This window comes from Hyperolius riggenbachi, chromosome 10 (genome assembly GCF_040937935.1).
Source record: "Hyperolius riggenbachi isolate aHypRig1 chromosome 10, aHypRig1.pri, whole genome shotgun sequence".
Taxonomy (NCBI): Eukaryota; Metazoa; Chordata; class Amphibia; order Anura; family Hyperoliidae; genus Hyperolius; species Hyperolius riggenbachi.
Genome location: NC_090655.1, coordinates 276746915 through 276773973, shown reverse-complemented (window position 1 = coordinate 276773973; position 27059 = coordinate 276746915). Strand labels below are relative to the sequence as shown.

Here is a 27059-nt window from a genome sequence, read left to right as displayed (position 1 = left end):
TCGTTTTTGAATGAAAGTGGGCTCCTTTGAGAATGCTGTTAAATGCCTTGACTAGATGGGGAGCAAGAGTTTTACACCATTTTTTGTAGTAGCTTGCACGAAAGCTGTCCAAGCCTGGTTGTTGGTTTGGTTTTAATTGTTTTATTGCCTGTTGGACTTCTAAAAGTGTGATTTGTTTATCCAAGGACTCCTTCAGTCCGGTAGGGAGTGCTGGAAGAGGTATTGTGGACAAGAAATTTGTTAGTTGTTCAGCCGACACCCTGTCAGGAGAGTTATAGAGTTTCTCTAAATTGAGACGGAAGGTTTCTACTATTTTAGCAGGGTTTGCAGTTAGTTGATTGCGGCTAATCTGAAGTCTAATAGGTTTAAAAGACGGGTCTACCTGACGTAATCTTCTAGCCAAAAGTGTATCGGGTTTGTTACTTTTGAGGTAAAACTTAAATTTAGATGCAGTAATCAGTTTCTCAGCTAGTTCGGTTAAAGCTAAGTTTAGTGCTGTTTCTGCTTTCAGCAATTCATTGTTATTTTCGGGGGTAGTGCTGCTCTGGAAAAGGGTGTGAGCAGAGGCATATTCTTTTTCAAGTTTTTCAATCATTTGTTGCTTTTCCTTTTTCCTCTTGGAGGCTATTTGTATGAAGATGCCCCTAATCACAGCCTTGTGCGCTTCCCAAACTGTGAGATCAGAAACATCCGTCTTATCACCGTTAAGTATAAAGTGCTCTGTGAGTTTTTCTTGTATTTGATGGGAGATAGCATCATCTGTGAGTAGGTATTGGTTCAATACCCAACGGAACTCTGTGGGGCGCTGAATTAGGGAAGAGATCGTAATAGTATACATATTATGGTCAGACCATGGAGTAGGAAGGATTTTAGCCAATTTAATTAGGGTGTAACGGTTTTGTGCCGCAACTCAGACGTCCGATTATTTGGTGATCTGCAGAATCACCAATAATACCCGTATAGCAACAAAATGAGCTGAGAATGTAATGCTTGATGCAACCGTAACTCCAGTAATTTGCGAGGCCTTACCAGGGGACCTGGTAAGGTACAATCAGTACACCAACAGGACCGATTAGACCAAACCTCCCCAATGGGGCTGGGAAAGGTACAGACAGAGAATACAGAAATAGTAAAGCTGGTCTCTGCCAGGGGAGCTGGCAAGAGACAAGTACCAATCAGACAGATAATAACAGACCTTTTCCAGATGGCCTGGAAGGTCTTCTAGGAGACTTACAGAAGTAGACCAACTAGTCCTTACCAGGGAAGCTGGCAAGGAACTAGCTTAACAGGCAGCAAGAAGCTACAGCAGACCTTTCCAGTGGAACTGGAAAGGTGACACAAGTGACTAAGATAGTTTTGGCTAAACCTTCCAGAGGAGCTGGGAAGGTACTATCAATCACTAAACAACACCTCACCAGTGGTGCGGGTGAGAATAATAAATAGATCACGGGTGCTCATCAGTGGAGCCGATGAGCCTCAGAAACCACACAGGCTACAGAGGTGCTGGCTGGCACTAGCTACACGGTACTACTAAATACGGCCAGACCTCCGAGGGTTCTGGGAAGGTACTAACAGACACGGTAACAGTATAGTTTGACAAGACCTCACCAGAGGTGCTGAGGAGGTACTATTGATTCACTGACCATAATAACAGAGTTCAGAACTATAATAGGATGGCAAGGCCTCACCAGGGGGGCTGGTGAGGTACTATCGGTTAACTGACAGAGAAAGGGAGTACACCAATTTTAATAGGTATAAACATACATATATCCAGGCACATCGCCTCTAGTTAGGACATTAAATAAATTATTAGGTAAAGGGAGGTGCTGAAGGGGGTGTGGCTAGAAACAGCAAAAATCAATTAACCCTTCGCACTCTCACATGCAAATGTTCAAACAAATGCATTCACAGATTTACTCATCCAGGCACAACCGTTATCCCTACAGCTAAATTAAAAGCCAGGGTTTTAGTTCACAGAAAAATGCATTCTTATGCTTAGTCACCTATACTGCGTAGAAGTACCCAGGTAAACATAGGTGTCCTAACTCTGGCCCTGTAACATGCATAGTGCAGACATGCAAACATATTCATTGCATCAAACCTATCAATGGATTAGGAGCACACATCCTAACTTCCTCTCCTGGGAAAGACAGTGCATCTTACCAATCGCACAAGGGAGCTAACGTTATGTGTCCATGTGCACCATGCGCATACACCAGCATAAGCTGTCTGCATGCTGACAAACACATACAGGGGAAGGGGGGAGTGCACCGAATTAGACCCTAGCCACAGGGGTCAATGATAAGAATAAACATACATATATCCAGGCACATCGCCTCTAGTTAGGACATTAAATAAATTATTAGAGAAAGGGAGGTGCTGAAGGGGGTGTGGCTAGAAACAGCAAAAATCAATTAACCCTTCGCACTCTCACATGCAAATGTTCAAACAAATGCATTCACAGATTTAATCATCCAGGCAAAACTGTTATCCCTACAGCTAAATTAAAAGCCAGGGTTTTAGTTCACAGAAGAATGCATTCTTATGCTTAGTCACCTATACTGCGTAGAAGTACCCAGGTAAACATAGGTGTCCTAACTCTGGCCCTGTAACATGCATAGTGCAGACATGGAGAGGAAGTTAGGATGTGTGCTCCTAATCCATTGATAGGTTTGATGCAATGAATGTGTTTGCATGTCTGCACTATGCATGTTACAGGGCCAGAGTTAGGACACCTATGTTTACCTGGGTACTTCTACGCAGTATACAGTAGGTGACTAAGCATAAGAATGCATTCTTCTGTGAACTAAAACCCTGGCTTTTAATTTAGCTGTAGGGATAACAGTTGTGCCTGGATGAGTAAATCTGTGAATGCATTTGTTTGAACATTTGCATGTGAGAGTGCGAAGGGTTAATTGATTTTTGCAATTTTAATAGGTAGCGAGGCCTCACCAGAGGGACTGGTGAGATACTATCAGTGTACTGCCCGTATAATCAAGTACAAACCCCAGCAAGCTGGGAATACTGGAACTGAGATCTAGAATCGCCCGAGGAGCGGGTGATTCAGATAGTACTGCAACCTAGTGATTACCTGAGGAGCAGGCGTTACAAATAATACTGTAAATACTTATCACCTGAGGAGGCGATTAAGGCTGAACTGCAGCCTAGAGAACCACTTCTCCAGAGGAGCTGGTGAAGCCGATACCTCACCAGTGGCGAGGGCCCACTGGTGAGTAGAATGGTCAGACGGGCAAGGGTCGGCAACAGAGAGGACAGTATCAGAGCAGAATCGTGAGGCAGAAGAGTAATCAGGCAGAGGTTCAGCAACTTTGAGGCAGACAGGCAGAGGCACAGAATCAGAAAGCAAGATCAGAATAAGAGTTTTAGCCAAGAGTCATACACAGGTAAACATAAACAATAACACAATCAGAAAGCTAACTATAGATAGATGTGTATCGCAATTATTGCATACACATTGTGAGGAAACGCGGAAAGCCGACGCGTGTGCCAAGAGCTAGGCGGCTGACTCCGCGTCCTACGCGGCGGTTTGCACGCGTCTGGTTGTGTGGTGGATCGCGGAAAAGCCGCCGCATGTCCTGACAGCAAAGCGGCTGTTTGCATGCAGCAGCATGTGCTTGGTGTGGCTGGGTCTGTTAGTGCACCTAGGCAGATGGAGTGCTATGCGCGCGCGGGCCTGAATTCAGGACCTTTATACCAGCAGGGGAAGTGTCAGCTGATCAGGAAGGTCAGCTGATTCCTGCAGGACTCATGATTGGCTGAATGGTTCGGGCGGGGCGGCAGTGTCCAGCAACTATATATTCTGCTGCTTGGTCAGTTGCTGGTTTCCTGTCGTTGCGAACACATACGTGGGAGCACTCAGACCTGTAGTCAGAACCGAAAGTGTGCCGGGACCAGCTGGAGCTGTAATCCTACACTTAGCTAGATTCTGTTGATAGCTTAAAGTACTAGTTTGATTGTGATTGTCTGTTATGACTTCCTGCCTGTCTGACTACTCTCCTGATATCTGACTCTGTACCTTGCCTTTCTGATACTCCGTTGCCAACCTCCGCTAGCCCCTGACTCTGCTTCTGTCTTCTGATCTTGTACTTTGTTGTCTGTGAGTTGCTGACCTGGCCTTCCCGACCCTGAGAACTATCTCTATCACTAGGAGATAGTTCATGCCTTGTATGTGCTGGGCACCTGCTCCACAGGGCCAGCTCTGTATGTGCTGGGCACCTGCTCCACAGGGCCAGCTCTGTATTCGCTGGGCACCTGCGCCCCAGGGCCTTCCCGACCCTGAGAACTATCTCTATCGCTAGGAGATAGTTCATGCCTTGTATGTTCTGGGCACCTGCTCCACAGGGCCAGCTCTGTATGTGCTGGGCACCTGCTCCACAGGGCCAGCTCTGTATGTGCTGGGCACCTGCTCCACAGGGCCAGCTCTGTATTTGCTGGGCACCTGCTCCCCAGGGCCAGCTCTGTATTTGCTGGGCACCTGCCCCATAGGTCCAGCTCTGTATTTGTTGGGCACCTGCTCCACAGGGCCAGCTCTGTATTTGCTGCCTCAGGGCCCATCCTGTATTCCTTGGGAACTCGCTCCTCAGGTTCCTCAAGCTTGTTACTATTCTTCTGTATTCTGATCTTGTACCTTGTCATTCTGATACCCTGTTGCCGAACCTCGGCTCGCTCTTAGACTCTGCATCTGATTCCTGATTCTGTACCCCGATATTTCTGATACCCTGTTGCCGAACCCTGCTTGTTTATTAGACTCCACCTCTGCTTTCTGAATCTGTACTGTATCTGTCCGTGTGTTACGACCTGGCTTGCCCGACTTCGAGAACTGACCTTACTGTTAGAGGCAGTTCCCAGATCTGTTAGTGACACTCTCTCCTAGGTGTCACTCACGTTCTGTCCTTCCTACGCTCCGCCTGACTCCTCCCCCGGGAGAGTCCAGGCCTTCGGAAGGAATCTGTATTGCTGCAGTACTTCATACTGTACGGCACTTGTTTCTGAGGCTTAGTCCTCACGGTATTACTGTTGCACCAAGCACTCACACTACTCAGGTGTTCAGAGGTTAGCGTTATATCGGATTATCGGTGATACTGCAGATCATCAATAATCGGATATATATCTGTATTCCCAGTGATACTGCAGATCACCGAGAATCAGACCCTCTCTGCTACACCGATCGTGACACACATTTATCATCAACAGGAACCTCACTAGGTCTGAGCGCTAACACAGGATGTGTTCACGACGGCAGACAGCGCTAGACTGCAGCCCGAAGGCTTAAGAAGCAGAGGAGACCTCACTGGCACGCCCCCTGCTACCAGCCAATCCGGGGCGCCGTGAGTCTCCTCTGATGTCAGCTGACCAGCAGGTCAGTTGACGAGCCTCCTCCTCGCATAAAGGTCCTGTCTGTGCGCGCGCCTGCGCGAGACAGCGACCTTGCAGGGGAAAGGCAGTCCCGTCCCCGGCGTCCTAGATGCCGGAGGGATGGGCAGGGGCCCAGAGGCAGCCGCGGTGGCAATGCAGTCCGCCACGGCTGCACTCGTTACATAGGGGTAAGGAAGAGGAAACCGTTCAGCAGTGATCTATTCGAGTAAAAGTAGCGTGTGGTTTGGAATAGAAGGAAATTCCTTTTTGTAGGGATTCAGTTCTTGCCAGACATTAACAAGTTTGTATGACGAGAAGGCAGTGCGAATGGCCTCTGTCTGTTTAGTATCTAGTCTATCTACTGAAGTTTTGGAGAGCTGCCTATCCCAAACCTGGTGTAAGCAGTGGTTGGTATCTCCACATATAATTGTAAAGCCTTTACTGTGGCTGGAGATCACTTGTAGGAGATGGGAAATAAACAGAGCCTGTTTGTCATTAGGAGCATAGTAGGAAACCACAGTGATCAGATCATCTTGGAGAGTGCCTGTAAGAATAACATATATACCCTCTGGATCAGAGATAGTTTTAGAAGGGGTAAAGTTTAGGCCATTTTTAATGGCAATCAGTACTCCACGTTTCTTGACTTGCGCACTGGAATAGAAGACCTGTCTGTAATCTTTAAGGAGGAACTTCGGTTCATGATTCTGGATAAAATGTGTTTCCTGAATACAGATTATATCAGCATGTAACCTACGGAAGTTTTGTAAGGCTTTAGTTCTATTAAAAGGTGAATTAACACCCTGGGCACTACCTGAAATTACTATTAAAGGATGATTCATGGAGGGATGTGTGGAAACACAAAATAAAGGCTTCCCGCTCCCATGGTATGGCCTTTGCAGAGATGAAAAAAAGGAGAAGAGAAGAAGGAAAGAAGAAAGCATTCAACGGTATTAACAGTTGTCCTGAGTGCAGAATATCAGAACTCCAGAGGGAGGTACCCTACCAAAAGAGAGTATAAATACCCTTCAGGGGACTGTGGGGGAGCAAGACACACACATGGAGGGACCCCGTAGATAGATAGATAGATAGATAGATAGATAGATAGATAGATAGATAGATAGATAGATAGATAGGAGGAGAGGGAAAAGAATAAGAAAAAAAAAAGGGAAAAAGTCATGTTTTCTAAAGCCTTTTGAGCACGAGTATCTCAAGTCAAGCTGACCTCCCACTCAATATTATAAAAAGGGAAAACACAGGACCTGTATTCCTGCACATGAATTTTAAACCTAATATTAATTTGGAGAGGCGTATATTTCTAATGTTTAATGGTATGAAGAGTATTATTGATATATGAAATGTCCTGTCTGGAAATGAGAGGACTGCCCGACTGAGATACCATAAGGAGTGAGGAAATACCTGGTAAGATACGGGATTAGTGTCTCCCTGTTACATTACATTACAGTCTACAGTCATTTCTTTTACGTGTTTTATGGGGGGCAAATAGGATAGAATAGGCATCATTTTATATTGTGTGGAACTCTGCATTAAGTTTACACACGTTATAAGCATTCCTGAATTAACATCAAAGGAAAAAATGCTTGTAGTGCAAGAATATCAAGCTTGTAAATCTCTATAGGACAGTGATGGCTAACCTTGGCACTCCAGCTGTGACAAAACTACAAACCCCATCATGCCTCTGCCTCCAAGAGTTATGCTTGGAGCTATCAGAGTACTGCAAAGCCTCATGGGACTTGTAGTTCAACCACAGCTGGAGTGCCAAGGTTAGCCATCACTGCGATATTCTTGATGTATTGGCGCCCCCTTGTGACCAACCAAAGTATGGTAATACCCTTTATATAAAAGGGCTTCCTGCTTAATATGAGGATTTTACTTATTCACCCATATTTAGCAATAGGAGGGAGATGTTTGGTGAGGGTAAAAGGGTACGAGGGAGGGAGGGTAGTAGGGGGAAGAAGGAGGGGAGGGAGGGTAGTAGGGGGAAGAAGGAGAGGAGGGGGGAAAGGGGATGAGGAGTGGGGGAAAGGGGATGAGGAGTAGGGAATGGGACAAGGGTAGGAATATACGTACAAGATAACTGCTAACAGTGGTCTGAGATATAATACTATAAACCACAAGAGTGCAGATGTCAAGGTAAAGTGGGCACTGTAAGAAGTGACTAGGGCAATAAATGCAAGTATAATTATGTTTTCAAACAGAAAGAAGCATAGCAATAGGTATCGGCAATATAGCATTGTTAAGATGCAAATAACCCCAGGCCCTCATACTGGCATATTACCTTTGATTAAGAGTTTAGTAGGAGTGGGTAATAGATAAGGGAAAACAAAAGCAGTTCAGAGGGCAGGTGCTGTGTTATTGTTGCCTGATATAGTATTGATCATGATCGGGGAATTTTGTCAGAGGATTACAAATACTCTGATTGCCATACTTCTTCTGGGAAGTGCAGAATACAGGCGGAGATGAACTCTCAAACAGAAGAATAAAGAAATAACAATAAACATATATAACATGTAAATTAGAACATTCTATAAGAATTGCAAACATTAGGCTGCCACCAAAATGAGCCATCATAGGTGACGTAAAATAAACTGTCCATTAACTCTGCGCAAGTGAATGCTAGAAAGCACAAGTTGGATGACAATGGTAGTGGATCCATTCTCAATTCTTGTCACCTGATGAGTAATCTATGTATACATGATAAACGCTTCGCCAGCATAATAGTCATTTTCTTTTAAGGAAAAGCATGTTCATCCACATGGTGCACGGAGTTTAACAGTCGACTCAATTTTTTTAAAAAAAAGAAGACAGTTGCAGGGGGAGAAAGAAAACAAAAAGGGGGGAGAGAATCAAGCATAGATTACATGGGTAAAGTAAAATGGCGCTCAGCCATGCTGCGACAGTAAGATGGAGTCCCTTATAACAGTTTAACGGAGTAACGGACAGCCTTCAATGAGAAGAAAAAATAAAAATAAAAAATAAAATGAAAATTATAAGTAAAAAAACAAAACAGGTGCAGTTCACAACCGGAGTAGAACTTCTATGGTGCAGTGAAGCCAATCTAGTGAGCCCCGAACAAACAGGCAGGATTTTCCGCTGGGGAAGGTGGCCAAGAGACCAGAGTCCCAAATAAGAGTAACACAATCAGCATGAGTATTTATCTGTTCAAGAGGCGCATTGGAAAACTTGCGATGACAGCTCTCTCAGGGCCACATATCTTCTTTTCACCCGCTGTTCTTTCGGGGTTCCCGAGGCTAAGAGAGGCATACTGCTGAGGCTTTTCTGGGAAGACGGAGGTGAAGGTGTCTTGGTAGGTGAAGGTGGTGCTGGAGGGAGCAGGAAATCCACGGCTTGAAAATGCTCCTGCATTTATTGTGGTGAGATTGCTGTGAACAGCCAGTTGTTGACACTGAAGGAAACCGAAAACGGGAGCCCCCAGCGGTACTTTATCTGTCAGTCCCGTAATATTTGTAAGAATGGCTTAATTTCTTTTCGTCGGTGTAATGTAGCCAGGGAAAGGTCGCCATATATCTGATAGTTGTGACCCTGGAATGTGAGCGCGTCAGCTGCACAAGAGGCCGCCAAAACTTTTTCTTCCGTTTTATAGTATAGGAACTTCATCACTATGTCCCTAGGAGGACCATCAGCTTTTTTGGTGGAGAGGGCACGGTGCACCCAATCTAACTCCAATCTTTCTACAGGCACGTCAGGGACAAGTTCTTGCAGAAGCGCCGATACTGTGCCTGGGAGATCTGTAATGGTTTCTGGCAAACCGTGTATATGGAGGTTCCCTCTCCGTGATCTGTTCTCACTGTCCTCAGCTTGACGTTTCAAGGAGGAGATTTCATCTTGTAGCTTGAGGACTTCTTCTTCATGCCCTTGGAGCACTATGGCGGCATTATCCATACGGTCTTCCAGGGCTGATGTCCTCTGCAACAGGATCCGTATCTCTTTTAGTAGCTCACAGCCTAGTTGTTTGTTGGCCACAACCACTTCTTTTCTGATGATCACACTCATCTTGGATAATAAATCCTGCTTCACTCTGGGAGGGGAAGATCTCTCTCTGTCAGAGAAGTCATGACTGTCCTCCGATGCGTAGCCGTCTGCACGGTCTTCAATCAGGACATCAGAGAGTGCAGAACTGTGGGAGGCGTGTGCCTTGTCAGAGCGGGAAGAAGATTTATTGGATTTTTGGCTCAAACGAGACCTATTTCCAGATGCCATCCCCACCAGGCTCTACTCGATATATATTACTACAGATAAATCAGGTAGTTTCTCTGTCGGTAGTGTAGTTTGCTCTGGCTTATTCCGGGGGAAATGGCCATGTATGAAAGAGGTCTTGAAAAAATATGGATTTTCTGGAAATTTTTTAAATGCTATAAACGCATTATATTCAATACCCTCTATGTCTATGAAAATGCCTTCACCTAATAAAACCTCCTTTCCAATTCAACGTGGAACCAGACAGGGATGCCCATTATCTCCTGGTATTTTTGCACTCATGATGGAGCCATTGGCTAATGCCATTCGGCAATCACATGAAGTACTGGGAGTTCAAATTGGTAACAAAGAACACAAGATCAGTCTTTTTGCGGACGATATCTTTTTGACATTGATATCTCCTCATACTTCTATACCTAACACCCTTGATATAATCCAACATTTTTCAAAATTCTCTGGTTTTAAACTTAATTTAGATAAATCAGAACTCATGCTCACCAGGTCCCCATATAATGAAACATCAAATCTAGCTACGAAATTAGGAATTCAACCCCAACCAAAATCAATTAAATACCTTGGTATAAACCTTACTCGCGACCCAGACCAACTGTATGATGGTAACTATCCAACTCTATATAGAAAACTCCATTCAGATTTACTAAAATGGAACGATCTCCCTATATCACTATCAGGAAGAATTACTTCGGTCAAGATGACACTTCTTCCACGTCTTTTGTATCTGTTCAGAGTTCTCCCAATCCCTATCAAGAAATTTGCAATCCATAACCTTCAGAAACAGATACAGAAATTTATATGGAAACAACGTAAACCCAGAATTAAGTATGAAACCTTAACGAGGCCCAAAGATAAAGGAGGACTAGGAGCTCTGGCCCTATGGAATTATTATGTGGCTTCTCATATCACTCAATTAGCTATAGTTAATGCTGGAAGGGCTGCGCCACTGTGGGTAGATCTCGAATCACAACTATTATTACCACTATCTATGCCTGCTATAATGTGGGCAACCAAAATACCTTACCAAAAAATAAATAAAGTATCTCCCACATCAGCACATTTCTTCAAAATATGGCAAAGATATAGATATCCTGACGGCCTACAATCTCCAGTATCTTGCATGACTCATCTACTTAGAAATCCAGATTTCCCCCAAGGACATGACAAGAGTAACTTCATATGGTGGTATAACAATAATCTGATTTTTCTTGGTAAATTTCTGAAATCATTTAAATTGATGTCAGTATCTACCTTATTTGAAAACTATACAATCCCAATAACAGAACATCTTAGAGCCAAAAAGATCCTTCAATTTCTACACTCACTAGATAGAGATAATGAAACTTTGGGGTACACTTCTTTTGAAAATAGATGCAAAGGACGTTCACTAGATAGGGGTTTTATTTCTGAAGTATATTCAATATTGCAACATCACGATATGATCCCTAAATTCAAATGTCAAAATGATTGGGAAAAAGACTGCTCTATAGACATATCAGATGCCAAATGGTCGCATTGCTGTACACAACTTACTAAAAGTAGCTTATTTTACTCGTCCATAGAGACATCAATTAAACTTTTCCATAGAGTCTATTATACCCCCACGAAGTTACATTTATTTTCAGACACACAATCAGATCTATGTTATAGAGGATGTTTAAAAAAAGGTGATATATGGCATATATGGTGGGAATGTCCCATAGCAAAAATATACTGGAAGAGAATCTGGGATAAAATCAAATTAATAACAGGTAAATCTATACCTTTCGATCCCACAGTGGCGTTTCTTGGCAATAAACCTACAGGCATACCTTATTCCACACATAAATTCATACAATTTGTTATGGCCCAATGGCGTTCCTCATCACTACTGGTAGAAACAGTCTTCCAATCTTTGAATGAAACAATGCAATCTGAGCATATTCTAGCTAAATTAAATGATAAAACGGATAACTTTTTCAAGATCTGGGATAAATGGATATCATGGCAAGATAATCAAGGCCTCTCCTACACACTACACTCATCTTAATTTCTTCTATGTGGACATCACTCATATATATGTTTATAGTCACCAGGGTATATGATATCAGGACAAGAAACCTAGTTATGTTTAAATGTTTGTATATAGATTTTCCTGTTCCCCTAACCCTCCCTCCTAAATTTTCACTTCCTTCCCCCAATGTTGGGTCAGTTTGGTGCCGGTTGGTATGATGTGACAACCCCACCCACGGCACCGACTGTCCTAACTTGTCTCCTTATATCATTATCTTCCCTCCCTCCTCTTTTTTCCCTTTAAATGGAGGAAGAACCACTTATTTTACCAAAATATTGTTAGTTATTAAAAGCTATATATTCAAGTATTTCATTTTATCTTAACCATTTATGTATGCTAACATGCTTTTCCCCTAAGTGGGGTACTTGTTGTTATTTACTGTTATAACTATCTGTAATGTGATTTTTCCTTTCAAAAAAAACCCTTGAAAAGACTTCTTCCGGGGATAAGCTCCGTGTGTGGCAATTAGGCAACGTTCCCCAAACACATAAGAAAAGCATATCCGCCATGATGTGATGAAACGGGAGAATTGCATCATTGATGTGCAGACGATAAAGCTGCAGAAATTGCGATGCTATTTATTAGCATATCATTTAGTAATAATGAGCCCACAAAATGTGAAATGCTGCAACAATAACCCCAAAGTAGCAAATGCAGCCAACTATGACCATGTAACGAAAAATCCGCAACGCCAGATGGATTGCGGAAATATGGTCGCATCCAATCCGGCAAGCGGACTTTCCAACGCGGGATGCGGAAATTCGTCCGCATCCGCTGCGCAAACCCATCCGAGCACTCTGCTCCAAACTCCCCAGCATGCTGCTCACCAGGACTCTGCCATCTTGCCTCTAGGGGGCGGGCGCGCACGACAGACACGCCTTTATACTCTTAGAAAGCGTGTCAGCAGACCTGGAGATCAGCTGACATTTTAGCCTGCTCTGATTGGTTGCTGCCTGGGTTGGAGACTTCTCTCCCAGGCAGTATATAAGGAAGTTCTTTTCAGTCACACTTCATCTGTGTTTGCGATACCCTGTGTCAGCACTCAGACCTAGTCAGCCTTGTATCTGATATTGTGTTATATATTGGTTTATCGCCAATATATACACATATTATACTGTTTGATTTATCGTGTATGATTCTGTACCTGTCTTGACTACTCTTCTGCTTCCTGATTCTGTACTTCGCCAGCCCGTACCGTTATCGACTATTGGCTTGGTTTCCGACTATTCTCTTGTCTCACGTTTCTGTACTGCTGCCGCCTGATCTGTTGCCGAACCTCATTTTGTCTGACCTTTCTCCCGTCAGTGGAACGTCTCCCACTGTAGGGTTCTATCAGAGGCTTGCCTCTTTGAGACGACCGCCACTAGCAAACCCTTGCTGCTAGAGGCCGAGACTCCTCCACTCCGTCCTTTGGAGGATCTCACACCCGGGGTTCCCATTCAGAGGTAACCACACCTCTGAGGAATTACGATGTGGTGGAGATTTCCACAGACTTGAATTTACACTGTATATTATTATTATTGTTGTTGTCTGCTGTTCCAGCTTGCTGGAGGTTGTATCTCTGTGCCCTATAGAGATACTCTTTTGTACCAAGCACCCTCTTGCATACGATTGTTTCGTGTCACGCTATACTTGCACTATTGGTGATTCTGCAGATCACCATATAATCAGGTATAGCATCTGTATTGTTGGTGATACTGCAGATCACCAATAATCAGAATAGCGGTGCTTGCTGACAACAATCGTTACAGACCATCAAGACCATCAACCCTAACCATTTCCTCCCACACATGAAATGCAATAATCATTTTCCCGACACATGAAATTCAAGAACCATGACCTTCGACATCAAAAATGCAAGAACCATTACCTCCGATGACCCGTTCCCCGCCGCCAGCCCCGGGCACTTATTCATCTAATAAGACGAATAATGCGCGCTCCCGTTCGCGTCATCGGGAGCTTATTGTACTGCGCATGAAGCTCCAATGACACACCACATGATATGCAACAACCGTTTCCTCCATCAAATGAAATGCAGCAAACTATTCCCGCGACATATACAATGAGGCAAGCATTACTTCCAGACACATGAAATGCAGCAAATGGGCAAACATTATCCCCCACATATGTTAAATTTAAGTAAATGTTACTCCCACACTTGGAATACACTGAATGGAGGGGAGGTGGGTGATACTGACTGGAAGGAGAGGAGAGTGACATTGACTGGAGGGTAGGTGGGGAGGAGGGTGAAACTGACTGGGTGGGGAGGAAGGTGAAAATCACACACAAGAGGGTTCATGGGGGGGGGGGGGGGAGCAAGAAGGGCAGCAGAGGAACACACACTGAGGGACAATGCTGGAGGGGGGGAGGGTCACCACACTCAAGAAAAGAGGGAGACACATGCACATTGAGGGACAGGGCTGGGGTAGGGAAGGACACACACTGTGGTGGGGAGGGGGGGGTTCACGAGTTGGTGCTGGGGAGTGGGAGAGGAGGAGGGGGGACATGTTGAGGGACAGGGCTGGGGGAGAGAGGGACACACACGTGGGGAAGGGGGCACCGAGGGACAGTGCTGGTGACACGGGCTGCTGTGAAGCTTATATGCCAATCTTGCCAGCGAGCAGATGCAGTACACACCGGTAAGGGCTCTCCTGTATGGATTGGCTATTCAAAAATCCCGCCTCCCTGTCCCAGCGATCCGTGCGGTTAGGCTGGGTAGGGCTGGTCACGCTGATTGGACGGAGGGCAGGGCTAATGGCAGGGGGCGAGGTTGATGCCAGGTGGTCACGCCTACTTTCCCCAGCACAGCCCATTGGATGGAGGCCAGAGTCCTGAGGCCGGGACATCCCGTAGCCAAAAGTGGGACGTTTCACACGACTCCATGCAGTCTGGGACAGGGAACCCCAAATCCGGGATGTGTCCCTGCTAAAGCGGGAGGTCTAGTCCCCGTATGTAAGAGAGCTGGGTGCAGAGCGGGGAGTAGGGCTGCACGATTTTAGGAAAAAATTGAAATTGCGATTTTTCTCTCAAAATTGCGATTTTGATTTTTTCACGATTTTCTTCAAATCAATCTTTAGCACTAAATTCACATTGCCCCTACTACACTCTAACACCTGATCATCCACCAATACCCTACACTATGCTAGCTTGAATCTTGATGCCCCACCAATTAAACTCCACTGCACAATGCTAACCTCTGATTCCCATCAATAACACACTAAGCTAACTCCTGATGCCCACCAATTATGCTACAATGCACTACTCTAACACCTTCTGCCCCCATTCCCAGCTACACTACACTTAACCCCTGCAGCTACAACGACTACTCTGCAATTGCCCCTGTTAAGCCTGAAGCACTAGGCAGACAGGCTAGTTAAAGTAGTGGCTAAGCTGCATGGGCATGAAGCGGAGCCTGTGACAGAGAGCACAGCAGGACCAGGCAGATAGAGCATACACACAGACTGTATACAGGCTGTATACAGCACAGTTCTGTTAAAGCCAGTCTAGCTGTCCATTTACACAGACAGCTCTAGCTGTAATCTGATCTTTGCTATCATTACTGGTGTCACTGCCCATATTGCTATCTGATGGGATGCGAGGCTAAGGATCCTGCCCTTTTCACCTCAAAATGCCAGCAAAGCTCGTTACAGCTACTGTCTGTGTAAATGGACAGCTAGAGTGGCTTTAACAGGACGCTGCACTGTGTGCTGTATACAGCCTGCGTGTGGTCTATCTCTCTGCCACGTGTTCTCTGGTCCCGCTGTGCAAGAGAGCCTGGGTGACTGTGCGGTGGATCAGAGTAAACAATGCGTGCTTCACCGCAGCTACAGGAGGAGAGAGAAAGAGGGTATGCAGCTAGAAGCTGAAGGCAGCCTGGAGCTTACCAGGACTTGCAGAACAGTAGCAGGAGGACAGCAGACGCTAAGAGGGGGCAGAGTCTTCTGCTGGAACTAGGAAGCCGGCTTCTTATCTGAAATAGCGGCAGTGTCACGCACTATCCTCCTTCTCACAAGTGCTGCTGGCCGTGCATTCCTCCATTCAGTGCCTCGCTCCTCCTTCTGGCCGGAAGGAGGAAGCGCACCATAGTAACAAGCCGATGATGTACGCGTGCAATGCTGGGGACAGCATTGAACGCGGAAAAACAGCCGCAATGAAAAAAAATCGCCACTCTGACGATACTGAAATTGTCATGATGCATATCGCGATTTCGATTTAAAAACGATATATCGTGCAGCCCTAGCGGGGAGCACATCCTGGCTGGAGGCAGCATCTGTTTAGTGATACATTTTTGTTATGCAGCTTAAAGGGGAACTGAAGTAAGAGGTATACGGAGGCTGCCATAATTATTTCCTTTTAATCAATACCAGTTGCATGGCTGCCCTGCTGGTCTATTTTTATGCAGTAGTATCTGAATAACACCAGAAACAAGCATGCAGCTAGTCTTGTCAGAACTGACATTAATGTCAGAAACATCTGATCTGCTGCATGCTTGTTCAGGGGCTATGGCTAATAGTATTATAAGCAGAGGATCAGCAGGAGGGCCTGGCAAATGGCATTGCTTAGATGGAAATAAATATTGCAGCCTCCATATCCCTCTCACTTCAGTTGTCCTTAAACTTCCCTAGCGTTCTGAACGAGCTGAGCTCAACCAGAGACGCTAGAGGGCACCGCTCAGGCCCGGGTGGCACTTTGCTAGCTGCGTGTTTGCTCCGATCTCCGCCGCTTGCCGCCAATCCGCGGCAAAAGAGGCTCCCCCCCCCCCCGCAGACCCCGTGCGCAGCCTGGCCAATCGCCGCCAGGCTGCGCTTTGGGTGGATCGGGAGTCTCTGTGACATCACGACAGTCATTGCCATGGCGATGGGGGAAGCCCTAAAGGAAATCCCGTTCAGAACGGCGGCGATCGGAAGGGTGGGAGGGAGGGAGCGGGAAGGGGAGAATCATGTAGCTAGCGCTAGGCTAGCTACATAATAAATAAATAAAATCAGGCGAAAAAAACCCTTCATCAGAACGCCCAGCAGGTTAATGCCCAGGAGGGGAGGGGGTGCTACTGACTGTGCCTTCTGTGGCTGCAGCTCCCAAGCACTGTGAGTCAGACAGGAGAAAAGCCCTGTGTGACTGCTCACATTCCATCTAACACTAATGCTCTCTTCCCCATCTCTCCTATATACAGTTATTGCTGCATACAATCTCTATGCTCATTCATACTATTACTATCCTCATACTTGCCCATGTCTGCACTGATCTCCCCACTGCAATACATCCTGTACAATGCCCAGCAGCCATATATGTGCTAGTCTATAACAAGAATCACACAATTACCTCTTCCAACAACCTCTCCTCTCCACTTCCTGCAACTTCTCTTCTTCCTGCTGTTACATCACTTCCTGTCATTGTGTGATCGCCATCTTGTGGTGAATAGACTAACTGCAGCCACTGTTTGTGGGATCTCCTTCACTAAGAGTTGCAGATTGCCTATAAAGCTCATGGTGAACCAGAACCCCTAAGAGTGTGTAAAGGGCCTAAAAAGGACCAAAATACAAAATTAAAGTGAACCTCCAGACTAAAAATGTAGTCGGCAGCATTGAAAAGGCTTGGTGTTTCTTTAACAGTTCCACAGCATCAGAACTTTGTTTTTCTTACCCAAGCCTCATTTTTAGCTGCATGGAAGAAAACTGCCTGGGCATTTTTCCTCTGGTACTGTGCAAAGCATGATGGAATTTCTGATGTTGTTGTTCTCGTTCTGCTGTTTTGGTGCAATTTTTTTTTCTAATTTTGAATTTGAGATTTGAAGCCTAAAGCCTAAATCACTCTAATGTGCTGCAGAAGATGTCAGTGCTATATAAATATATAATAATAATATGATAAGACATTAGACTATGGCTATGGTAGTGATTAGGTTGTGATCTCCTCTGAGGACAGTCAGTGATAGGACTATGTGCACTCTAATGTGCTGCAGGAGATGTCAGTGCTATATAAATAACTAAACAATATGGCTTGACCTTACACTATGGGCCTGATTCACAAAGCGGTGCTAACAGTTAGCACACTGGTGAAAAGCCCTTTATCATACCTAAACTCAGTTTAGGCATGATAAGTTTAGGTGTGATAAGTTTAGGCATGATAAGTTTAGGCATGATAAGTTTAGGAGTGATAAGTTTAGGCATGATAAGTTTAAGCACCAACTGGGTTAGTACCGAAGTGCACAGCTGATCAAAAGTTTTGCACTTGCAAAGTCTGGTGCACTTTGCATAGAGTTTAATGGCGCTGCTTTGCGTGCGGGACTTTGCGTGCGATCTAAACTTATCTAAACTTAGCATGCCTAAACTTATCATCCCTAAACTTATCACACCTAAACTTATCACGCCTAAACTTGCTTTTCACCAGCGTGGTGCCTAAAGTCTCTAACTGGGTTAGCACCGCTTTGTGAATCGAGCCCTATGACTATGAAAGGAATTAAGAGTGTGAGCTCCTCTGAGGACAGTCAGTGGCCGTCGTTACTGTACCATGCTTGGTCTTCTTTGACCTGCCAGGTAAAATAGCTCTTCAGTATTGTTCAGGAAGCCTTAAGAAATACTCACATTTCTGAGTACTGCCAAAGACCACCACATCTGTAAGCCCAGAATCATGCGCTCATCTTAGTAAGTACTCAGGGGCGTGAGTTCTTGTAGATGTATCTGTAGATGAGGCTGTTGTGTAGCAACTAAAATTGATGATGAGGATAACAGATTGTTTAGCTTGATGGGCAATCTGTAACTGAGGGGGCGTTCCAAGCACTGCCCCATAGAGCAATATTAATCCATACCATGCACTGAGGTGGATCAGCCAGTCTGTATTCATGTTGGATTATTATGGCTCAGTACAATTAATTAGCTGACACATCATTGCATTCCAGAGGTTCTGGAGGTGTGGCTAGCTTTCTGGGATAACAAAGGGGTGATTTGCATATTCAGAAGTGATTCATGGTGGAAGACATCATACATTCACTCCAATCTAAATAATCTCAAATACCTTCTGTTTTAAGGAGGCAAATTTATTTATTGCTTAAAGAGGAACGTCAGCCTAAACAAACATACTGTCATTAAGTTACATTAGTTATGCTAATTAAATTAGATAGGTAATATAATCTCTTACCTATCCTCTTTTTAAAAGAACAGGCAAATGTTTGTGATTTCATGGGGGCAGCCATCTTTTTGGTTGAAAAGAGGTGACAGGGAGCATGAGACACAGTTCCAACTGTCCTGTGTCCTGATCATCACTCCCAGCTCACAGGAGAGGAGATCACAACCTAATCACTACCATAGTCATACTATGTAGAAAACCAAATAACATATTGGGTACTGCAATCCAGGCTGCACACTCCAGCCCTTCCAGATGTGTTATTACACAGGGGCCAGCAGGGAGCCCTAACCATAACAAACACACCTGGCTATAAAATTGCATGGCTAATGATGCTGACACCCACATGTACTAGGCCCACATCAACACTCCATTATTGATGCAATGACTGGGAGCCTCTTCTATATATAACATGGCCAGTGGAGCCAGTATAGAGCCTGTATTAGGCTAGGATCACAGTTTTATACAGAGACTTGCATCTCACGTTAATCCCTTAATATCTCCCCATTCTCTTCTGTCCTTGCTCCTCCTCCCAGCAGCTCCTCCTCCTAGCAGCTGAAAGACTGGTAGCTGGGACATGGAAGTCCTCTCCTCCCTCCACCATTACTGAGCTTATGGAAAGTGTCCTGGAATCAGGTGACTGGACAGGTGACAGCTCGGATGTAGAATAATAGGAGGAGCAAATCATCGCTGGGGTGATCTCAAGATTTTCATTGTACTTTTGACTCCAATGCAAATGCCTCATGTTTCCATTGTAGTCTTTATATTAATTTTTTCAGAGGTAGGCAGATACCACTGATAAAAACTGATTAGGTGGTTGCCCTCGGTAATCACAGCACCAGCGATCATCTGATGAGACTGCACTACTCATGTATCAGCTGGACCTTCACACAGCTGCAGCTGTATACACAGACCAGAGATACTCTGAGGCCATTAGAGATTTATTGCCTAGGTCACAATGCACTGCTCAGCCTTGGTTACAGAAGCAGCAGAACGTACATCAGCTCTAAACTGCTATGTCAAGTGAATACCATTCTCCCCTACCTATAAATTACAGCTACATCTTATATACAGAAAACTCTCCAGCATAACAAGTGATAAGTAAGCACATCTCACTATAGGTGGGCTGTGGGTGAGTGAGAGCTGACAATCACATCCGGAGCTTTTATTGGCTTCTATGAGAATGTGATGGACAGCATACCTACTACACAAGTCCAGGAACTTCAGGCCATAATTGGAGTTATTCCAGATTCTGGTAAACTTCTGTTTATTTTCATGCTGTGATTTGTTTGCACTTCTGGTCCCTGACAGAGCCGGGCTGTGTGTAAATTTGAGAAGATACAGCTCCTTGGCCTTCCACAAAGCATGAAGTACTACTAGAATGATCAGACTTGTCTTTCTTTAGAATACATCTTAAGGGAGAACTCTGCATACAGTTTTCTGTGGGATTTACATGACAAGAACCCCACAGATTCTTACAATCCCCCCTCGAGAAGACATATGCAGAATTCTTACCTATGTTTGTATTTATATTTAACCTTCAAGCTCTACCTTTGGTTAGACAGTCCATATGAGTGTGTTTCCTGGTTATTTGTCACCTTTCCATGCTCACACACTCTCCCTTAATTAGGGGTTGGTGCACCAGGAAGAAAGAGAGAGAAAGACCCCTCAGCCTCCTTTATTCTGGCTTTCTGTGATGCCCTAACTTCTAGGCTGATGTCACACATCTGCTCAGCAGCATCCGTGTCACATGCGTATCACTTGCATTCTCATGGAAAAGTGAAACTTAATTTTAGTTGACATGACAGAGAACCAGTGACAGGGGTCTTCTAAAAAAAAAAAAAAATCACATTTAAACAACCGGCTCCTCTTTATATTTACTGCCTGAAGTTTAAGAAAACAACTAACCTTTATATGCTATAGCTTATCCCAGAACTATTGGCCTATAAGACTGTGTATCGGCCACTAACCTTCTAACCACGTGGATTTTGTTTGAGTAGTTTTAAACACAAACTCACCTGTGTAATGATGCATATGATTGTAATCTCCATCATGACGATCAGGGGGTGCAGAGTTCCTGACTTGTGAACGCCTACTTTTACGAACCTCCAACCCGCCACAATGGCAGAGACTACCTGTACTGTGCCCAAAGAATCAGCAGGAAAGCCAGGCAACTGGTATTGCTTAAAAGGAAATAAATATGGCAGCCTCCATATCCCCCTTGTTACAGTTGGCCTTTAATTTTACTTCATACATTCTCCAAATTGTGACATTATAAATGATCAGATTATTAGGGGCAGGGGCGTAACTAAGCCCCACCGGGCCCCCCTGCAGAATTTCAGAGCGCCCCCCCCGGGGGGCCCCGCTCGTGGCCGGTTTTTGGGGGCTGGAGGGGTGGCAGCATGAGGGGAAAGCCTTGCCCACAGTCGGCGGGGAGAGGGGAAGTTCCCCCCTCTCCCTCACCTCGGGGCTCTCCCCTCCAGCTAGTTACCGTGTGTGGGCAGCGGCGGCAGGATACATACCTTCCTCCTTGCGTTCCATCGCAGCCTTCTCGCTCTAGCGGCTGACGTCACTTCCGGAAGTGACGTCAGCCGCTAGAGCGAGAAGGCTGCGATGGAACGCAAGGAAGAAGGTATGTATCTGCTCGCCGCTGCCCACACACGGTAACTAGCTGGAGGGGAGAGCCCCGAGGTGAGGGAGAGGGGGGGAACTTCCCCTCTCCCCGACTGTGGGCAAGGCTTTCCCCTCATGCTGCCACCCCTCCAGCCCCCACAAAACGGCCCCGAGCGGGCCCCAGGAGGGGGGGGGGCGGCCCCCCCGTGGGCGCAAGGGCTGCAGGGCCTATTGTTATGCCCCTGATTAGGGGTAATTGCTGCAGATGCACACACAGCAGTCACCAGTTTCCGGCACCAGCGGGGATCACCTGATGTGGGATACATGTGCTTGTCCGGTGCTTGTCCGGTGCTTGATCAACCGGCCTAAAAAGCACAACCCCCTCCCCTAAATATTCACCGAGCCTCCAGCTATGTCTTGCACCCTTCCTCTTGTTCCTGGTGGCTTTCCAGCTTCCCCTGTGCATGGAAGCCAGCGTGTCACCTGACCTGCATCGGGTCATGTGACATGCAGACTTGTGTGCACGGACATTGGAAGCGGCTAGGAGCAGGAGGAAGACTGCTAGACGTCGCTGGAGCATCAGTAAGTGGCTGCAAACACCCTAAAAACAAAGTCCCTATTATCCCTCAGGCATGCAGATTAGTTGAGGCTTCCGGTTGCCTCAACTAATGGTAGCAAAGAGAGAGTGCTACTGACAAGCTATGGAGGATAATGGACACAGTGGTATATGCGCTCCTTAGCGGGCAAACAATAATCAATTTTAGATGTACATAAGTTTCCAATAAAACTATAAAAATCACAAATGCTAGCTGGATGGATCGCTACACAACTGGGTGAGTATTAACACCCTAAATGAATGTAATTGGAAAGTACAGCGCTCTCACACCAGCCACATATAGTCCAAAATACACTCCCCAGTTCCTTATGGTAGTTCTCAACAGTTCACTATAATGTCCAATAGTCTTAGCCTTCCTTCACAGTAGTAGGTATCACGCTCACCAGATGTGATGGCTGACAAATTACAATCAGCATAAACAGCATGTATCAGATGTCATCTTGCGCTCCCCTCTCAGAATCCCTCTTATGCGTACCTCAGAGCAAACAAACATATAGCATAGCGTAATACTGTTTAGATGGTGAAATAGGCACACCTCCACCTGTGACACTAATCACCCGTGTGTTGAAGCAAGTCACCATACACCCAGTGTGTATGAAATGATATGGTTGCGGGCTCACCAGATTCAAATGCTGATCATGTGTAGGACCAGCTAACAGCGCTTTAGTGATCAATCAGCCTCCCAAGTCCAGCAGAGTCTTCTTCCTTAAAAGACTCAAAGCGGAATCGCCATAGTGTAATACCATTTATTAAAACATTAAAAAACAAGTAGTGCACTCACATTTCATATTCCAATCATGCGCATGTAATAGAAGTTCCTGTGGACGCAGTGTTCTCCCCAGAATTTTTTTCCAGCTGGGTGGCATGAAAAAGTAGCCGGGTGGGAAATTATGGTCACGATGGGTGGGGAAAGAGGGTGATGTCTGCTACTACTAGGTGAGAATGGACAGGGAGGATCATGCTGGGGAAAAGAGTAGGTGGAGCACGCTGGTTGTTACCTGGTGAGGTAATCATGCTAGGCATTTCCGATAGGGAGAGAGGATTACACTAAGGGCTCTTTTCCACTATGGAATGCGATCGCGATTGCGATCGCGTTTCAATTTCCACCATGCGATTGCGATTGAGCTACTATACTCATTATAGTCCAGCTCAAACGCATACAAAATGCGGCAGGACGACGATTGCGCTTTGACCAAAATCGCATCGCAATCGGATCGCACTAATGGAAATTGCTGCTGCAGTTTCCATTAGTTTAATGTACCTTGCGATCGACGATCAGAAGCAAATCGCAAATCGCAGGCTAGTGAAAAAAGGCCCTTAGTGATGCTAATGGAGAAAGACATCTTGCACTGAATGGTGCCGTTTTGATGTGCAATCCGATAAAGTGCTGCCAAAGCCAGATTAAGGGCTGGTTCAGACGGACGTTCAGAGGCTTTGCGTTCGTTGGCGTTGCGGTGGTGATGCGTTCGAGCTTTCAGCAGCGTTCGCGTTGCGTTCGGATGCGTTCGCGTTTTTTCTTCCCCTAGAGGGACATTACCCGTCGCGGTTAACCGCCCCTGGAAGCTACATGTAGCTTCCAGGGGCTCCTTGAACACCAGGGAAAATCGGGACCCGAACGCCGCGTTCGTGCAAACGCGCGTAAAAGCTTGGTATAAACGCTCCCATTCACTTGAATGGGAGCGTTTAACGCCAAGCCCTGAACGCTGGCGGTAAACGCTGCACAAGCGTCCGTCTGAACCAGCCCTAATAACAGAACGGGGCTGTGGACAGGGTGACTAATTTAGGTCCAAAACCACACATCCCCACAGACTGTTTTGTTATCGAATTCAAAAAGTCTCACAATAGTTTTGGCTGTCATAGCAGTAGCAAACACAGTGTAGACATGCTTGTTGTTTGTCTATGCTAAACAGCATGCACTACAAAGGAAAATAAAAGTGCTTGGGGGTTTGTACTGTGGCTTCTCCCCTTAAAAAAAATCAAGCACTGGTAAACAAACATACATACTGTATACAGGAAATACAGTATATAGAGGACAGAGGGGGGTTGAGTAGAAGAAGTGAATGCAAACTGAAGGGAAGAGGAATAGGTGTGAGTCTGGGAGGAAGATAGATTGTCTTTGAGGGACAGAGAGAGTGTATGTGAAAAGGACTGGGAAAGGGGAAAGAAAAAGAAGGAGAAAGTGTGTGAGAGAGAAATGTGTAAGAGGGAGACAGACTAATGCAGAAAAGAAAATGTTTGTGAGTGGACAGCACACTGCAGGAAGTCTGCAGACTGATGTCCAGGACAGCTAGATTCACAGCTATGTAACGTCTCCGGCAGAGCAGTGGGGGAAGGGAAGCAGTAGTGGCTGTAAAGTTGTTTAATACCTGTCTCGGTAGCACAGAGACGGCAGCTGACAGTCATCACAAGTATTCCCTTGCAGGGGGACCATTACTGCTATCAGATAGCCATCTGCCCTGCTGCTGCTCTCCCCGGCATGAACGAGCGCTGCTCCACACTGTTCTCTGTGCTGTGACCTCTGATTGGGTGAGGCTGGAGCACGTGCTGGGAAATGTCCTGCATGATGGGAAGACAGGAGGAGGAGAGCCGTTCTCTGCACTACTCAGGCAGATCAGTGAGTGACTCACCAGAGGGAACACAGTAAGCCCACCTTCTCTCAGTTCTTTCTCTGAGTGCTCCGACTCCTTCAAAGCTCCCGCGGTCTTGCTTTGTAATGTCAGGAGCTGAGGAGGGTGGAGATTGTGTCAGAGTGACAGCGGCCAGCTCCAATGCCACAGCCGCTGAGCACTGTGCTGGACGAGTGTGGAGAACGGCAAATATGCTGCTGACAGGGAGTGATCACAGCAGCCGGGCGGGGACTGACCACCAGCCGGGCGCTCCGCCCAGTTAAAAGGCTCTGGGGAGAACAATGGGACGTCCTCCTAGTTGCCAAACTCGCGTCTCCACACAGCGCCAGGGGCTCCTGATGAGTCATATGACGAAACCAGTAGGGCGTGGCATCGTGGCGCTGTGTGGAGACGCGAGTTTAGCATCTAGGAGGACGTCTACAGGAACTTCTATTACATGCGCATGATTGGAATATGAAATGTGAGTGCACTACTTGTTTTTTAATGTTTTAATAAATGGTATTACACTATGGCGATTCCGCTTTGAGTCTTTTAAGGAAGAAGACTCTGCTGGACTTGGGAGGCTGATTGATCACTAAAGCGCTGTTAGCTGGTCCTACACATGATCAGCATTTGAATCTGGTGAGCCCGCAACCATATCATTCATACACACTGGGTGTATGGTGACTTGCTTCAACACACGGGTGATTAGTGTCACAGGTGGAGGTGTGCCTATTTCACCATCTAAACAGTATTACGCTATGCTATATGTTTGTTTGCTCTGAGGTACGCATAAGAGGAATTCTGAGAGGGGAGCGCCAGATGACATTGATACATGCTGTTTATGCTGATTGTAATTTGTCAGCTATCACATCTGGTGAGCGTGATACCTACTACTGTGAAGGAAGGCTAAGACTATTGGACATTATAGTGAACTGTTGAGAACTACCATAAGGAACTGGGGAGTGTATTTTGGACTATATGTGGCTGGTGTGAGAGCGCTGTACTTTCCAATTACAAGCTATGGAGGATGCACGACTGACAATCTACAGAGAATACACAACTGACAAGCTACGGATGATGTGCAACTTACAAGCTACAGAAGGTGCGCAACTGACATGCTACGGATGATGCGCAACTGATATGCTACGGATGATGCACAACTGACAAGCTATGGAAGGCGCGCAACTGACAGGCTACAGAGGATGCGCAACGGACAAGCTGCAGTGGATGCACAACTGACAAGCTACAGAGGATGCGCAACTGACAAGCTACAGATGATGCGCAACTGACAAGCTACAGATGATGCGCAACTGACAAGCTACAGAGAATGCGCAACTGACAAGCTACAGATGATGCGCAACTGACAAGCTACAGATGATGCGCAACTGACAAGCTACAGAGAATGCGCAACTGACAAGCTACAGATGATGCGCAACTGACAAGCTACAGAGAATGCGCAACTGACAAGCTACAGAGAATGCGCAACTGACAAGCTACAGAGGATACTCAACTGACAAGCTAAGGATGATGCACAACTGACAAGCTACAGAGGATGCCCAACTGACAAGCTACAGAGGATGCCCAACTGACAAGCTACAGAGGATGCCCAACTGACAAGCTACAGAGGATGCCCAACTGACAAGCTACAGAGGATGCCCAACTGACAAGCTACAGAGGATGCCCAACTGACAAGCTACAGAGGATGCCCAACTGACAAGCTACAGAGGATGCCCAACTGACAAGCTACAGAGGATGCCCAACTGACAAGCTACAGAGGATGCCCAACTGACAAGCTACATAGGATGCCCAACTGACAAGCTACAGAGGATGCCCAACTGACAAGCTGCACAGGATGGGCAACTGACAAGCTGCACAGGATGGGAAACTGACAAGCCACGGATGATGCACAACGGACAAGCTACGGAGGATGCGCAACTGACAAGCTACGGTGGATGCGTAACTGAAAAGCTATGGCGGAATGCTCAAGTTGAGCTCTGTTACCAAAAGAAGAACACAACTCTCTGCTTATGCTGGGGACACTCGGGGTGCAGGGACACAGAGGATCTGTCTGCCTTACATTCTGTTCTGGTGGGCGGCAGCATGGTGGTAAGCCTTTATCTAATGGGCATTACCGTAATCAGCTGCACACAATACAGGACACAGTGCACATAGCGGGGGGACACACAGTGCTCTGCTTATGCCGGGGACACTCGGGGTGCAGGGACACAGAGGAGCTGTCTGCCTTACATTCTGTTCTGGTGGGCGGCAGCATGGTGGTAAGCCTTTATCTAATGGGCATTACCCAAATCAGCTGCACACAATACAGGACACAGGGCACATAGCGGGGGACACACAGTGTTCTGCTTATGCCGGGGACACTCTGGGTGCAGGAACACAGAGGATCTGTCTGCCTTACATTCTGTTC

The 27059-nt window shown here is 46.0% G+C and overlaps 1 pseudogene; it reads right to left on the bottom strand.

Annotated features, from left to right (window-relative positions):
• LOC137537228 (uncharacterized) overlaps positions 1–27059 on the bottom strand; it is a 118644-nt pseudogene that overhangs the window by 21034 nt on the left and 70551 nt on the right.